Source organism: Bufo gargarizans, chromosome 6 (assembly GCF_014858855.1).
Source record: "Bufo gargarizans isolate SCDJY-AF-19 chromosome 6, ASM1485885v1, whole genome shotgun sequence".
Classification (NCBI taxonomy): domain Eukaryota; kingdom Metazoa; phylum Chordata; class Amphibia; order Anura; family Bufonidae; genus Bufo; species Bufo gargarizans.
Window position 1 is genome coordinate 162911679 of NC_058085.1, and position 18429 is coordinate 162930107.

Here is an 18429-nt window from a genome sequence, read left to right on the forward strand (position 1 = left end):
TGAGATAATGTTCAAGTATGTAAAACATTAATATTAGAGTGATACTACTCCAATAGTGTGGCAGGGGGGAAATTGTGCACATGTATAATGTGACAAATAGCCGTACCCTCGAAATAATTTTCTACTAGGCACTTAGTAGAGAAACATAGAACCCTAAACTTTACAATATAGCTCAAAGGTTAGTAATGATAATAAAGTATTATGCCCCAAACTAGGTAGGAGCATTTCTTAAGCATTATAGAAGAGAAAAAGACTACTCAATGTAAATTTGTTGAACATGTAACGGATCCCAGGATCAAGCTTTGAGTCCTTCAAGAATCATGAAGTGGGAGGCGTCTTGGAGTTGAGTGTCTTCTTCTGGTTCTTTGGGGTTTGCCTGGACGAGGTGTCTCCCAAGGATCAGCTGATGGAAGTTCTGGAAGTGGATTATTACTCTGGATGTAGTCCCAGTTCTCAATGGGTAGTTGGTCAATTTGTAGAATATCGTATGCTTTGGGCAGATCGGTGAAGGAAGAGATGGAAATGTGCTGCCCTTCGTACAAAAACGACAGCCCAAAGGGGAATAGCCACTTATAGAGAACTTTTTTGTTGCGAAGACAATCCGTAAGTGGTTTCAATGCTCTCCTCTTTTTCAATGTGGATTGGGCTAAATCTTGGAATATGGTTATTGGGCTGTCCTCCAGGGTTAGCTGTTGAAAATTCCTTGCTTTGTTAAGGATTGCGTCTTTAACCGGATAATGCAGAAATTTGCAAATAAAGTCTCTTGGAGGTTCTGCGGGCTGAGGCTTAGAACGTAAGGCTCTATGAGCCCTCTCAATGATGATTTCATGAGTGGAGTCCGGACCGAGCAGTTGCAGGCAAATATTCATAACAGCTTCTGGTATTTCAGCAGGGCTCACAGATTCAGGTATGCCCCTGAAGCGCAGATTATTGCGTCTACTCCTATTTTCTTGGTCTTCAAGGAGCGTGTAAAGAGAGTTTATGTGTGCCTGATGCAGGGTTAGTATGGAAGAGACAGCACTCTGGTGTGTAACAATAGCAGATTGATTGTACTCCAGTGTCTCAACCCTCCTCCCAATATGGCGCATGTCCTCGTTTATCGAGGAGAGGTCTGATCTGAGCGGCTCCAGTGCTTCTAGTAAGGCATCTTTTAGGAATGCTCTGGAGATGGGCAGGGAATCGGCCCCAGGGGAGACCTCCCTTACCTTCTCCGCTGCTGCTGTATGCTTCTTCCCGGCGCCATCTTGATTTCTTTAGCCACATGCATCTGGGCGGCTTTTTTAATGAATTTCTCCATAGATTCGCCACTTGTTGGAGCTTTAGCGATTCCTTGGGCTTCAGTGGGTCTAGAGCCACCTATCTTGACCATTCTGGGGTTTAAGTGCCGCTTGATTAAGGCTGTGAGGGATACGATTGTAGCAGAGCTTCACTTCATGCTGCCGTTCAGCTCAGGTGCAGGCTTTGCCCCCCTTTCGAGGACATTTTGAAGGAAAGCCTAATGAAGGCTTCCTCCAACATCAAGGAGCTCATGGCGGTGAAGGAAGCAATTCAGGAGGCTTTTCCTCTATGTGTAGGAAAGTATCTAAGAATTATGTCCAACAATACAACAGTTGTCTCCTACATAAACAAGCAGAGCGGGGACCAGCAGTCCACATCAAGGGAAAGGAAAATATTCAGGCAGACTTTCTGAGTCGCCATCAAATTTCCCATGGAGAGTGGTGTCTGGACCAGACACCGAGATCAGACGTGTTCTCTCAGATCTCGAAAAACTGGGGTCTCCCGCATGTTGACCTGTTTGCCTCAGCCCTGAACAAAAAGGTGGAGAAGTTTTTTCCCTGTCTCCAGAGGGACCCCCCTGTCGGCTGGATGCTTTCCTCCACAGGTGGGATTTTCCTCTGGCCTATGCTTTTCCTCTTATTCACCGAGTGTGGATGAAAATTAGGGAAGACCAGGCAAGGGTAATTCTAATTGTCCCATTTTGGCCGAGGAGACCATGGTTTACATGGCTGAGAAGCTTTCGATCTCAGATCCTTGGGTGCTCCCAGCAACTCAGGATCTTCTTTTTCAGGGTCTGATTTTCCATCCACAGGTGGACAACCTCCACCTGACGGCGTGGAACTTGAGAGGCAGTTGTTAAGGAGTAAGGGTTTTTCTGTCAACCTAACCAAGACCCTTTTAGGTAGCAGAAAAATAATAACTATGACTATTTATGCCAGAACCTGGCAAAAGTTTTTATCTTTCGCAGGCCTTCAGTTTAAAAATCTTCCGGGCTCTCCTCCCTTAAATAAGGTTTTAGAGTTCCTTCAGAAGGGGCTAGAAATGAGCCTGTCTCCAAGCACCTTGAAGGTTCTACCTTGTCAGCCCTCTTTAACTAACGCTTAGCGTCTAATCCTTGTTTTATGCATTTCTTTAAAGCCATTTCGAGGTCTTCCCTTAATCTCTCCCAGAGAATAGCGACTTGGGACCTAAATCTGGTTCTGCAGGCCCTTACGGCCCCTCCTTTTGAGCCTATCCATCAAATTAATATAATTCTTTCTCTAAAACTATGTTTACTAGTGGCAATGACATCTGCACGTAGAGTCTCCGAGACCCAGGCAATTTCAATAAATCCCCCGTACACAACTATCCTCCAGGACAGAGTCATTTTAAAACCTGACCCAGCTTTCTTACCTAAAGTAGCTACTAGATTTCATATATCACAAGAAATTATTCTGCCTTCCTTCTATGACAATCCAGTTTCAGACAGGGAGGAAGTTTTCCTTTGCCTGGATGTAAGAAGATGTCTCATTCAGTACCTGAATGAGACTAGGGAGTGGAGGAAATCTTCCTCGCTTTTTGTTCTTTTTCAGGGAAAAAACAAAGGACATCAAGCATCTAAGAAGACTCTGGCAAGATGGATCAAGTCAGCGATTACTCTGGCATACTCTTCCTCAGGGAAGGAACCTCCTGAGGGTCTACAGGCACACTCCACAAGGGCTATATCTACATCATGGGCTGAAAAAGCTGCAGTCTCTACTGAGGACATCTGTAAAGCGGCAGTTTGGTCTTCTCCTTCTACCTTCTTTAACCACTACCGGTTACAATTAAACTCTCCTTCTGATTTATTCTTTGGAGCTTCAGTGTTTTCTGCTGTCATCCCGACCTAGTTTTCCTTGGCTCTGTCTCTTGTGGTGCTGTCGTGGGTGAGGGGTAAAATGAATATTAATTACGGGTAATTGGATTTTTCTGAACCCAAGACAGCACCCTTATATTTCCCCTCCCTTCTTGGCTGCTTTAGTGTTTTCACGGGTGTAGCAAGAAAAAAAAAAAGAGAAAATAGAAAAGTAAACTAACGTATACGACGGAGTTCCTCAAATTCGTGGAAATATCATACTGAGGGCAGAGAGGAGTCTCCGCCTTTTTGTGCCGCAGGTTCCATGTCTTTGGGGGGCTGATCCATCCTCTCTCGTGGTGCTGTCCTGGGTTAAAGAAAATCCAATTACCCGTAAGTAATTTTCATTTTTTTGACCTTTGCAAAAGCTCATCTGGACAAAGAAGAAGACTTCTGGTCTTCTGTGTTATGGTCAGATGAAACAAAAAATGAATTGTTTGGTCACAATGATGTTTCCTTCATTTGACGTAAAAAAGGAGAAGCCTTCAACCCAAAGAACACCATTCCCACTGTCAAACATAGTGGTGGGAACCTAATGCTTTGGGGGTGTTTTTCAGCCAGTGGACCAGGGAACCTATTCACAGTAAACGACACCATGAAAAAAGAGCAATACATGAGGATTCTCAACGACAACATCAGGCAATCTGCAGAGAAACTTGGCCTTGGGCACCAGTGGACATTTCAGCATAACAATGACCCAAAACACACAGCAAAAGTGGTGAAGAAATTGTTAGCAGACAGCAACATTAACGTTTTGGAGTGGCCCAGCCAGAGTCCAGACTTGAATCCAATTGAGAATCTGTAGAGGGAGCTAAAGATCAGGGTGATGGCAAGAAGAACCTGAAAGATTTGGAGCTCATTGCTAAAGATGAATGAGCAAATATACCTGTGGAGACATGCAAAAAGCTGGTCTGCAATTATAGGAAGCATTTGATTGCTATAATAGCCAATAAAGGCATTTCAATTGATTATTGAGAAGGGTATGAATAATTTTGGACTGGACACTTTTTGCTCAAATGTAAATAAAAGCTGAGAAATATTTTTTTTTCCACAATAATGCCTTTTGTACATTTTCTTATTACTTTTAAAAAATTACTTGCTGGTTGAATAAAAGTAACTCTAAGTCAAAATTTGCCAGGGATATGCATAATTATGAGCAGCACTGTATGTACACTATTTGTATGAAATTTTTTTGCAATGTAACTTCCTATGTAGCATCAGAAGTCGCTTTGCTCACCTCTATCCAGAGGTTATCCACTGAAATACAATTGCTAATTGTGTTTTTTTTTTGCTTTACAGAACAGCAAGCAGTTCTCGGGCGCCCAAAGTTCTCCCAATGCTCCGGTTTAATCCACGGTTGGAATACGGTTTATTTAGACTGCCACACATCTGAAATGCCTCATCAGCAACTAACACAAAGTGCATGGGGGGAGCATCTGTTCTTGGTAGTACGAATTTTTAAAGACCATGGAACCATTGGTTTGGCCGTAAGCCCCTAACATTGATTGCCACAAAATGGTATTGGGCATCAGCGATGGCCATTAATATGATTGAGAAATATTTTTTGTAGTTAAAATACTCTAAACCAGTGCCTTGGGGCTTGATAATATGGATATGTTTCCCGTCTACTGCCCCAAGACAGTTTGGAAAACTGGCACACCTCCCAAAAATTTACAGAAATTTCAAGCCACTGTTGCCTACTTGGATGAGGGATAAATTTGCATGCAACTGCTCCCACAAAGCACAGCACGTATCCTTAACAATCAAGGAAACTGTGGATATTCCAAGACGAAACTGATAATGGAGGGACGTCAAACTTTCTCCTGTTGCCAAAAATCTATCATAAGAAAAAAAATGTGTAAATAAAAATGAGCAAATATGTAAAAAAAAAAATTTTTTAAAAAACAATACAAGCTATATAATTTGGATAGCCTTGTTTGGTACCTCAAAATGGACATACTGCCGTTAAATGCTCAAAAATGCTTTCCTTTGTTCTGTGGTTATTTTTTACATGTCAAAGGACATTTTTTGGAAATCCAGTGATGGAACGGGCTCTCCATGGAAAACGATAGGCATATGCTTCTGACTAGCATTGCTCAAAGTGCTGTCAACATCTCTAATGGTCGAGATATACATTAAATCCTGACCATAGGAGCCGTTAAAGTCACAGTGAACAATACTAATGCAGAGCCTCCAAAGCCATTGGCCTGCGCAATCAAGAGCTGCGCTAGGTAGAGAACTGTAGTATCAAGTAAAGAAAATTTTTGTAACATGAGATAGGGAAATATGTCTGGTTTCAGCTTTGAACCAGAAAAAGCAACGTTAAAAAATTATACAAAACTAAAATAGCAAAATATTAAATATTAAAAAAAATTATGCATTAGGTGTTCTGCAGGGAAACACTTCGACCAAAAGTGGTGTCCTGTCTTTTGATGCGATGTGACACCCTTTGTAACAGATCGTTAAAACTTTCGATGCTCATCCGTAAGAAGTTATGAAACTTTTCTGGATAATTCCGCAGTTCGGGAAACAGAACTTCAAATACTCCCCTTCTTATTCTGGCAGAAGTAATTGGATGCACCCAATAGCGACTGCGCCGTAACGTCTTCTCCAGCGGGAAACAAGGATTAGAGCCTGAAATCCAAAGCAAATGTGGTCCGACATCATCTTTGCTATCTTCTGAGGCAGCATCTGAAGGGTATGTGACCTTCAGTTGTCTTTTATAGCCACTGTATAGTGGCAAAATAAAAATATATTTGCCGTTCAGCGGTGCATTTATATGTTCTAAAGCCTTTTGTGGCATGTATTAGTGGCAAAAGTAAAATCAATTTGCTGTTCAGCAGTGCAGTTATATGTTCTAAAGCCCTTTTTTGTGTGTATTAGTGTGAAAAAAGGGCTTATTAGTAGTGTTGATCGAGCACCAAAGTGCTTGTGTGCTCTAGTAGAACACTTTGTGATGCTCGGGTGTTCTATCGAGCACAATGGAAGTCAATGGGAGAACCCCAGGCACCCCCCTGCTCTGAAGAGGGGAGGGTGTCAGGACTCTAGTCTGGCTTAGTAGTCCCTGCTCTAACTCCATATATGGAGTCTGTGCTTGGGGACACCTCAGTGTATTTAAATCTAATTTCTGAAAAGTTTCTGCTGGGATTTGAACTCCCAACATTGTACATTAGAGGCAAGGACCTTATCCACTCAGCTATAAATTTGAATGCTCAACTGTATTAGAAAAACCTCATAGTAGTTTCTGATGTAGTGAATATTCCTATTTAGCAGAAGACTTATTTTATATTTCTGTTTAGGTTAATATGTAGCTCTATAGTGTAGTGGTTAATGTCCTTGCCTTTAATGTACAAAGTTGGGAGTTTGAATCCTGGCAGAAACATTTATATATATATATATATATATATATATATATATATATATATATGTTTTTAGCCATAATATATTTACATATATTATTATATATTTAGAATATATAATATATTATAATATATGTAAATATATTATGGCTAAAAACATCAGTAGTAGTCGCCTACATATTATGCATTCGTATATGCACTCACCTAAAGAATTATTAGGAACACCATACTAATACGGTGTTGGACCCCCTTTTGCCTTCAGAACTGCATTAATTCTATGTTACATTGATTCAACAAGGTGCTGATAGCATTCTTTAGAAATGTTGGCCCATATTGATAGGATAGCATCTTGCAGTTGATGGAGATTTGAGGGAGGCACAGCCAGCTCCCGTTCCACCACATCCCAAAGATGCTCTATTGGGTTGAGATCTGGTGACTGTGGGGGCCATTTTAGTACAGTGAACTCATTGACATGTTCAAGAAATGATTTGAGCTTTGTGACATGGTGCATTATCCTGCTGGAAGTAGCCATCAGAGAATGGGTACATGGTGGTCATGAAGGGATGGACATGGTCAGAAACAATACTCAGGTAGCCCGTGGCATTTAAACAATGGCCAATTGGCACTAAGGGGCCTAAAGTGTGCCCAGAAAACATCCCCCACACCATTACACCACCACCACCAGCTTGCACAGTGGTAACAAGGCATGATGAAAATCGAGACTCATTAGACCAGGCAACATTTTTCCAGTCTTCAACAGTCCAATTTTGGTGAGCTCGTGCAAATTGTAGTCTCTTTTTCCTATTTTCAGTGGAGATGAATGGTACCTGGTGGGGTCTTCTGCTGTTGTAGCCCATCCACCTCAAAGTTGTGCGTGTTGTGACTTCAAAAATGCTTTGCTGCATACCTCGGTTGTTACGAGTGGTTATTTCAGTCAACGTTGCTCTTCTATCAGCTTGAATCAGTCGGCCCATTCTCCTCTGACCTCTAGCATCAACAAGGCAGTTTCGCCCACAGGACTGCCGCATACTGGATGTTTTTCCCTTTTCACACTATTCTTTGTAAACCCTAGAAATGGTTGTGCGTGTGCGTGAAAATCCCAGTAACTGAGCAGATTGTGAAATACTCAGACCGGCCCGTCTGGCACCATCAACCATGCCACGCTCAAAATAGCTTAAATCACCTTTCTTTCCCATTCTGACATTCAGTTTGGAGTTCAGGAGATTGTCTTGACCAGGACCACAACCCTACATGCATTGAAACAACTGCCATGTGATTGGTTGACTAGATAATCGCATTAATGAGAAATAGAACAGGTGTTCCTAATAATTCTTTAGGTGAGTGTATAAGAAATATGAATCTATATATATATATTATTATTATTTTTTTTTGTAATTACACATTTATTTTGTGCCATACATTTCTTACAATTACAAAAAAATATATAAATTTAATCTCAGATTATTATTTTTTTTGCCAGGATTTGAACTCCTAACCTTGTACATTAGAGGCAAGGACCTTCTCCACTAGAAAAACCTCAGAGTAGTTTCTGATATAGTGAGTATTCCTATTCAGCAGAAGACAAATGTTATATTTCTCAGTTGGTTAACATGTAGCTCTATAGTGTAGTGGTTAATACCCTTGCCTCTAATGTACAAGATTGAGAGTTCAACTCCAGGCTAAGTTTATATATTTAATATACAATATATTTAATAATTGTAAAAAATGTATGGCACAAAATAAATGTGTAATTATAAAAAACAAATATATATATATATATATATACAGTACAGACCAAAAGTTTGGACACACCTTCTCATTGAAAGAGTTTTCTTTATTTTCATGACTATGAAAATTGTAGATTCACACTGAAGGCATCAAAACTATGAATTAACACATGTGGAATTATATACATAACAAAAAAGTGTGAAACAGCTGAAAATATGTAATATTCTAGGTTCTTCAAAGTAGCCACCTTTTGCTTTGATTACTGCTTTGCACACTCTTGACATTCTCTTGATGAGCTTCAAGAGGTAGTCACCTGAAATGGTTTTCACTTCATAGGTGTGCCCTGTCAGGTTTAATAAGAGGGATTTCTTGCCTTATAAATGGGGTTGGGACCATCTGTTGCGCTGTGGAGAAGTCAGGTGGATACAAAGATGATAGTCCTACTGAATAGACTGTTAGTATTATGGCAAGAAAAAACACAGCTAAGTAAAGAAAAACGAGTGGCCATCATTACTTTGAGAAATGAAGGTCAGTCAGTCCGAAAAATTGGGAAAACTTTGAAAGTGTCCCCAAGTGCAGTCACAAAAACCATCAAGCGCTACAAAGAAACTGGCTCACATGCGGACCGCCCCAGGAAAGGAAGACCAAGAGTCACCTCTGCTGCGGAGGATAAGTTCATCTGAGTCACCAGCCTCAGAAATCGAAGGCTAACAGCAGCTCAGATTAGAGACCAGGTCAATGCCACACAGAGTTCTAGCAGCAGACACATCTCTAGAACAACTGTTAAGAGGAGACTGTGTGAATCAGGCCTTCATGGTAGAATATCTGCTAGGAAACCACTGCTAAGGACAGGCAACAAGCAGAAGAGACTTGTTTGGGCTAAAGATTACAAGGAATGGACATTAGACCAGTGGAAATCTGTGCTTTAGTCTGATGAGTCCAAATTTGAGATCTTTGGTTCCAACCACCGGGTCTTTGTGCAACACAGAAAAGGTGAACGGATGGACTTTAGGAGAAGGTGTGATGGTGTGGGGGTGCTTTGCTGGTGGCACTGTTGGGAATTTATTCAAAATTGAAGGCATACTGAACCAGCATGGCTACCACAGCATCTTGCAGTGGCATGCTATTCCATCCGGTTTAGTTGGACCATCATTTATTTTTCAACAGGACAATGACCCCAAACACACCTCCAGGCTGTGTAAGGGCTATTTGGACATGAAGGAGAGTGATGGGGCCTGGCCTCCACAGTCACCGGACCTGAACCCAATCGAGATGGTTTGGGGTGAGCTGGACCGCAGAGTGAAGGCAAAAGAGCCAACAAGTGCTAAGCATCTCTGGGAACTCCTTCAAGACTGTTGGAAGACCATTTCAGGTGACTACCTTTTGAAGCTCATCAAGATAATGCCAAGAGTGTGCAAAGCAGTAATCAAAGCAAAAGGTGGCTACTTTGAAGAACCTACAATGACATATTTTCAGTTGTTTCACACTTTTTTGTTATGTATATAATTCAACATGTGTTAATTCAAAGTTTTGATGCCTTCAGTGTGAATCTACAATTTTCATAGTCATGGAAATAAAGAAAACTCTTTGAATGAGAAGGTGTGTCCAAACTTTTGGTCTGTACTGTATATATATATATATATATATATATATATATAGATAAAATCATACTTCTGAATATATGAATGCATAATATGTGGGAAACTACTACTTTTTAGCCATAATATTCCCAACTTTGTCTATTAGAGGCAAGGACATTAACCACTACACTATAAAGCTACATGTTAACCTGCACAGAAACATAAAATAAGTCTTCTGCTGAATAGGAATGCTCACTACATCAGAAACTACTATGAAGTTTTTCTGACACAGCTTAGCATTCAGCTTTATAGCTGAGGGGATAAGGTCCTTGCCTCTGATGTATAAGGAGTTGGGAGTTCAAATCCCAGCAGAAGCTTTGCATAAATAGATGCAAAATTATATTTAATTACACTGGCTCGAGCACAAGTGGTTTTTGAGCATGCTCGATCAACACTACTTATTAGCCGTTGTGTGCTGAAGTGAGAAAATTACAGATTTCTTTGGGGTGTTTTAATTTCCTTTTTATTTATTTGATCTAACAGTATGTCAGACAGAGAAGTGCCAGACCCTGCACAGGGTAATGGCAGAGGCCTACATGTATCTGGCGCAGGCAGGAGCCTGCCCTGTAAGTAGCGGTGCACGGGTTCACGAAGGCAGGGGCGGTAGCAGTCAGTCAGTGCGTAGTGTTGGGGGTAAAATATCCTACTCGGTGGTGTGGAGGAGGTGAACATGGCCATATTTAGAATCTGTGGGCAGAAGGTGAAATGTGGCCAGGGTGTCAATGTTGGCACCACGGCCCTGCGTCAACATATGCAGCATCACCATAAAGTGGCCTGGGAGAACCATGGATCCAATGTGGTGGTTCAGCCTGCCGCAGCAACCGCTGAATCACCCAGTGGCACACTTGACTGCCGATTTCAGGCAGTCAAGGCTCCACCACCTCAGCCGAAGGGAGCTGTCTGTCCTTCCCATAATCTGCTTGTCCTGATGCTCCTGCTCCTCGCCCTCCTAATCTTCGTCAGTCATTCTTTCAGGAAGCGCTCACCGAAGCAATTGCCAAGAGACAACAGCATGAGTACACTTATCCAACGGCGCAGAAGCTGAACATGCTCCTGTTCAAATTGCTGGTGCTGCAGTCCTTCCCTTTCCAATTGGTGACTATGCACCTTATAGAGAACTGATGGCTTGTGCCAAGCCAAGGTGGAGAGGCCAAAACTATAATTTATTTGCCAAAAAGACAGTATCAGCCCTGCGCACACATGTAGAACAGAAGGTGGGACAGTCCTTGAACCTGTCGGTGTCTGCCAAAGTGCATGGCAGCGCCGACGTATGGAGCTGTAACTATGGTCAGGGACTTTACTTTAAATGTCCTTTACTGCCTACTGGTTGAATTGGCTCCTGCACACCCACACTAGCAACTTGGCCAGGTGACTCCGCTTCCGCTTCAACGTTCTCACGCCATTGGTCCTGCGACAATATCCACCTCTGCCTCCTTATCTTCCACTGTGTCCACAGTCTCCAGTGCAGAGATAATTCACAGTAACCCTCCAGCATACCACATGTGCAAGACACGGCGGTGTCACGCTGTTCTGCACCTCATTTCCCTAGGCGAACTGAGTCACACAGGGGAGGAACTGCTCTGTGTGATTCATCAAGAAATCGAATCCTGGCTTTCTCCACGACAAATGAAAATTGGAACCATGGTGACTGCAAGACCATAGTGTTGGCGCTGCATCAAGGAAGGCTGAGCCATGCACCCTGCATGGCACATGTGTTCAATCTAGTTGTCAAACGGTTCCTGAAGTCTTTCACCCACCTGCAAGACATCCTAAAAATGGTCAGGAAACTTTGCATGCACTTCAGCCACTCGTACACCACAAAGCAAATCTTCCTTGAGCTGCAGCAGCAGAACGTCATCCCCCAACATAGGCTGATATGCAACGTTTCCACCCGATGGAATTCCACCTTTCATATGTTGTACTGACCATACGAACAGAGAAAGGCCATCAACAATTTCTTGATGATGCAAGCGGATAGGAGTACTCAACTGTGTAACTTTGATGTCAGTCAGTGGCAGCTCATGCGTGACACCTGTCATTATGCTCAGGCCCTTTTTAGGACGCTGCATTATTTGTCAGTCACCAGGACTACAAGATGAACAACATTCCACTGCTTCATGTCCTGGAACAATTGTTGGTTGTTCAGGGGACATGAGACGTGCTGCCTAGATCTCATGGCCACATGAGCCCTGTGGGGGCTGAACTGGAAGAGGAGGAAGAGGGGGAGGAGGACATTGGAGCACAGGCATTGTGTAGAGAAATGGGTGGTTTTTCTACACAGGTGACAGGGCAGGAGGAGCAGGAGCAGCCAGAGGAGCTACAGGGCGATGAGGAAGAGGAGGCAGAGGACTCAGACACACCATAGCAGTATGCAGTGGAGATAGAGGCAGGGAGTCCCTCCGAGTCACTTGCACAAATGGCCCAATGCATGCTCACTTTCTTGCGTAGTGACAGCCGAATTGTCACCATTTGGCAGTGGGAGGACAAACTGAACTACTACAGAGACATCCTATGTAGTCAGTTGGTTGCTGACTAACTGCTCCGTCGTCTATCCTCTCACAGGTCTGACCTGGGGGGGCCCTTTGCACTCACGTTCCACTGCTATGGCTGCTGGGGAGGGGTGGTGTAGCAGGAGCAGTACCAGCTCCATCAGCAGCAGCCTGAGTCTAGAGTCGCTGATGAGCAGCTTTCTTCACCCACATAGTGAAGAAACTACTCACCAGCAGCAGCAGCTAGACCTTATGCATTTGTTATTGTTCATGTAATGACCTGGTTCACCAGCAGGTGGCAGTGAACTTGGCAGTGCTAGGTAGCAGAGTCTGGAATCCTACTTCCAGCTCTCTGACTCTCTTCTAAGAAGAGGGTATGATCTAGTTAGAAGGAGTTGGTTCCTGTACTCAATGCTGTAGTGCCGTAGGGAGAAAAGCATATGCCCGTCCCTGTGGGACTGAGCTCTCCGTAAAAGCCGAGCTAAGTAAGCTTGAAGCCAGGAAGAAATTCCTGGGATTACAGTAAGAGATAGACTACAAAAAATAAGAAATTGCAGGAAAAAGCAAGCTGAAGGAAAGGTTCTTATTTAATATTCCTGACATAGCAGTGCTGACACAGTACAGATTAAGTAGAGAGGAATTTGTTGCAGAAGTTGTTGCCTGCCATGCTAAAATCTGCTGGGAATCAGGATCAAGTCTGAAAACTGTTTGGATTACCGTTTATTCAAGTAAAGCTGCATTTAAATACTTCAACACCAGTCTGGACTCAATTTATTCAAATGATTCCTCAACTATTCACCATATTTGCACTGCTTCAAACGACCACATCTGGCATACGAGGATATCCAGGTAGGAGCACCATGATACATGCATCAGGGAGATTGTAGGTCACTCTACACCACTCTGGCAATCCCACATCTGAGTACCAATACCACTATACTTAAAGAGGACTCCATGTCCTGCTTGCTTCAATGCATCTGCCGTTATGACTACTTGTACTCTCAGAGGGACATACTGTATGTCGTAAAAACCTCTTAAAGGGTAAGGGATACCCCAGACAGTGGCAACCGCCCGCTGCACTGGGCAGACAAACTGGATTTGTGGCCACAACTGGCAGAGTTTGTCCTGGAAAAACTGTCCTGCCCGGCCAGTAGTGTGGCATCAGACCCGGTGTTTAGTGTGGCGGGGGCCATAGTTTCCCCAAGAAGAACTCGCCTGTCCACCCAAAATGTGGAGAAACTGACCTTTATCAAGATGAATCAGGCATCGATCAGCCAGGATTTCCACCCACCAATGCCTGATGCATCAGACTAGATCATCCATGGTGCCACACCAACACTTTGATAAAATAGACCAGTTTCTTCTGGCTAAGTGCCTCAGCTACTATTCTGATACTGCCACCTGCCTGATGCCACACATCTAATGCCAAGTGCTCCTTATTACACTCACCATCATCAGCGAGTACTGTTATTGCCACCCACCTCCCCACTCTGTCACTGGGTCACTCTGTAGCCTTCTGATGCTGCTGCCACCTCCACACTATGTAACCTTGCTACTTTGTGACCTCCTGATGCTGCTGCCACCTCCACACTATGTCACCTTGTCACTCTGTGGCCTCCTGATGCTGCCACCTCCACACAATGTCACCTTGCCACTCTGTGGCCTCCTAAAGCTGCTGCCACATCCACACTCTGTCACTGGGTCATTCTGTGGTCTCCTGATGCTGCTGCCACCTCCACACTATGTCACCTTGCTACTCTGTGGTCTCCTCATGCTGCTGCCACCTCAACACTATGTCACCTTGCCAGTCTGTGGCCTTCTGATGCTGCCGCCACCTCAACACTGTCATTGTGCCACTCTGTTGCCTCCTCCTGATCCTGATGCCGCAACCTCCACAAACTGTCATGGTGCCACTCTGTGGCCTCCTCATGTTGCTTTCACCTCACCACTATGTAATAGAGACACTCTGTGGACTTCCCATGCTGTTCCCACCCTCCCCACTTCATGACTGGGCCACTTTTTTGCCTTTCTGCCTGGCTGAGATCATCATCATTTTTTTTACCTTTCTTCTGATCTGTAGCAACTGTAAGGCCTGTATGGTCCCATCAGAATTGGCTTGTGATTTGATAGCCAAAAGCATGATCTCTTTTTTGGATCCATTCCTGTCCTGTTTTTTGGCATTAGCAATACTGATGGATTACTGACCAAATGCTGACCGAGAGAAGGCGAATGCTCCACAGACAAGATCATTTTTTTGGGAGGTTATTGTTCTGACGGATCAGAGGAAGGGCAAAATAATCAGTGACGTCAACACAAACTTACTGGTGACACCATCTCCACTCTGTCGGGGGGGGGGGGGCTCTACTTGTATAAGCGTTTAATAGAACAGGTTCTGTAGACATCTATGTGGAATCAGCCGACGATGGTGTAAAAGGAGCGCACTTCTTCTTGACACTAACATCAACCTGTAAGACTGAGTTTATACTTCAGTTATTTGGTCAGTTTTGGCCCCGTGACTGCCCAAATAAGTGAAGTGTGCATTGATTCTAAGAGCGATGCCTGTCATCTGCATGTCATACTGACTCACAGTATTAGTTCTCTACCACAGCAGACTCCCTATGCGTGTTGCTGCAAGGCACAGTGTTCTACACCACTCTAAAGGCTCTCTGCAGCCAGGAAATAGCTGTTTTTTAACGCGACTCGCCACAAAAAAAATCAGAATTTTTTCAAAATATTCTGCAAACCGGCCAAAATGAATTTTTAAAAAATTTGCTCATCTCTAGAATTTAGGTCTCAACTTTGACTGGGCCATTTTAACACATGAATATGCTTTGATAGAAATAATTCCATTGTAGCTCTGACTGTATGTTTAGGGCTGTTGTCCTGTTGGAAGGTGAACCCCTGTCCTCAAGTCTTTTGCATTCTCTATCAGGTCCAATCTATTTTGCTGCATCCATCTTCCCATTAATGCTGACCAGCTTCCCTGTACCTTTCACAGTGGGGATGGTTTGTTCAGGGTGATTTGTAGTGGTAGTTTGCTTTCATACATAACCTTTTGTATTTCGGCCAAAAAGTTCAACTTTGGTCTCATCTGACCAGAGCACCTTCTTCTACGTGTTTACTATGTCCCCTACATGGCTTTTAGCAAACTGCAAATGGGATTTCTTATGGCTTGCTTTCAAAAGTTGCATTCTTCTTGCCACTCTTTCATGAAGGCTAGATTGGGGAAGTATACAACTAATAGTTTTCCTGTGGACTGAATCTCCCACCTGAGCTGTGGATCTCGGTAGCTCCTCCAGAGTGACCATGGGCCTCTATCGGCTGCTTCTCTAATTAGTGCTCTCCTTGCTTGGGGTATCAAATTTAGTAGACGGCCATGTCTTGGTACGTTTTCAGTTGTGCCATACTCCTTCCATTTTCAGATGATGGATTAAACAGTGCTCCTTTAGATGTTCAGAGCTTGGGATATTTTTTTATAACCTAGCTTTGCTTTACACTTTTCCATAACATTTTCCCTGAGCTGTCTAGTGTGTTCCTTGGTTTTCAAGATGCTGTTTGATCACTAATGTTCACTAACAAAAATGACACACAGGTTTACTCTAAGACAGTTAGTGACACTGGATTTTATTTAGGCGTATCAGAGTACAGGGGGCTGAAAACAAATGCGCGCCACACTTTTTAGATTTTTATTTATTAAAAATGTTGAAAACCATGCATCATTTTCTTATCACTTCACATATACTTGCTAGTTTGTATTGGTCTATCACATAAAATCCCAATAAAATACACTTAAGTTTATGGGTCTAACATGAAAAAAATGTGGAAGCGATTATGAATACTTTTTCAAGGCACTGTATTAAATAAATAAAAAATATTATTATGTGGCCTTAGCAAGTTCTTTAATTTTCATGTTTTTTAAGGCAACAGCTAATAGTATGTTCAAGGGTTTTTCCAGTTACAGAAAATAAAAATAACACGCACAGTCAACCTTACTGCATTACAGGTATACAAGTCAAATTATGTTTTTTTGAGTGCCCTTTGACTCCTCTAGCATAATATCAATCTTTGACCCCCACCCTGTGTTCACATCCTGGCTTAAGACTCATGAGGAATGTCTGTAGCATCTGGTCTCTGCCTCTTTTCCCCTCCTAGTTGCAGCATCACAAATCCAAGTAGGGTCTGCAGCCTCATTAGTATTCACTTCAATGCAGCCTAAAACTGAGCAGTTTATGAACTGTTCATATGCTTCTGTGGTGAAAGTGTATCATGTGAGATGTCAGCTATGAAGGTGCGCAAGGGCAGACCAACCTGCATCGGTGGAACAGCTTCCCACTAGAAATGAACCAGGGGGGCTACCATGCGTTTGCTTTAAACAACAGCTCAGCGAACCCTACTGCGTATTGGGCTCTGAAGCAGATATATAGTCACTGCACATCTGCTAACGAACTTGCATTGGAAAAAAAAGGCTTTCATTTTTGTGGCAGTATCGGCATTGGAACTCCACTGATTGGAAGAGAGTTGCCTTCTCAGATGAGTCACATTTACTGGTTCATTGAACATTGTGACAGGCAAGAATCATCAGAGAACAAACACCTTGCAACCATTGCTGGAAGAACACAAGCTGGTGGTGGCAGCATTATAGTCTGGGGAATGGTAATCTATGGGCTCACTCATCCAGTTGAAATACACTCTCAGCCAATTTATCCTTGCAGATCATGTATACCCATACATGCTGATTGTCTTCCCTGGGGCATGTGAAATCTTCTAGCAAGACAATGCAACATGTCACATGGCTAGAAATGTCTGATATTGGTTGGAAGTGCATTACCAAGACTTCCAAATACTTCCCTGGCTTCCTAATTCCTCAGAATTAAACCCAATTGAGCACCTGTGGGACCACCTTGATTGTCATGTTCACTCTATGGATTCTCCCCATACACCCTACAGCAGCTATGGGATGCATTGCAGTCAGCATGCCTCCAGATACCTGTGGCAAACTATCGGGACCTTATTGAGTCACTCCCCATCTGTCTAGCTGTTGTTAATGCTGCACACAGTGGTTTCTCTGGATATAAGTTGGTGATCATAATAATGTGACTTGACTGTGTAGATAACCCATTGCTCAACCCCTACCTAAGGATGCATGCGCTGGCCCTTTAAGAGCCAGGCACTCCCTACGGGTGGAACGAAGAGGCCTAGTCAGCAAGGGCAGGTTGCGGCCTGCCATGGAGGATGGACCCCCTGTAAGGATGATGTGGAAGGGTCCAAACCACCAAAGAAGCAGCACGAGGGTTAGAGGAGCTGTACCTGTGCCCGCCTAAGATAGCTGAATGGCAGCAGGCAAGGGCTGCAGATATAACAATAATCCTACGTGTGATGATAATGAGATTACTGCTGGAAAGTGATCTCCTGAGAACAGTATGTGGTGACTATTATTAAATTTAGTGACCACTGTGGAAACTCCAGGACATTTGATTTTATTAAATGTAGTTACATGGAAACTTTAAATAAATAATTCTTAAAAATATTTTTAATATAAAACAATTTTTTTTTTAAATTTGGCCAAGCAGCCAAATTTAATTTTTAAATAATTTGCTCATGTCTAGTACCAAGTATCAGCAAGAAGTGTGATTCTAGTGGGAATATATCAACATTTTGACAGCACAGGTAATAACAAGTACATGAGATTTACTATGTACATTCACCTAAAAAACAAAACTTCTCTAAAGCTTTGTTAGTTTACCTTTAGCTTAACTGTTCAGTTCTTTCTAGTTTATTCCTGTCCACGCTCTGGAAGTGAAATGTAACCATGTACTAGAAGAAGCTCCTGGTAGTAAAACCCAAATGAAGATGCAATGAAGACATTCAAAAAACATTACATTTTCTGGGGAAAATGTATCAAAGATCCATCTTTGAAAACTCCTGCGCTGCCAGACAATGTGAATAATTTATGACTAGGCACAGGCCTCATCATAACTTAGGTGCATCCTTCAGCTGTCCGTGCCCCAGAATGAAATCTCAGCACTGCCGTCGATTTTCTTCTTTATTTGCTCCTGTCTTCA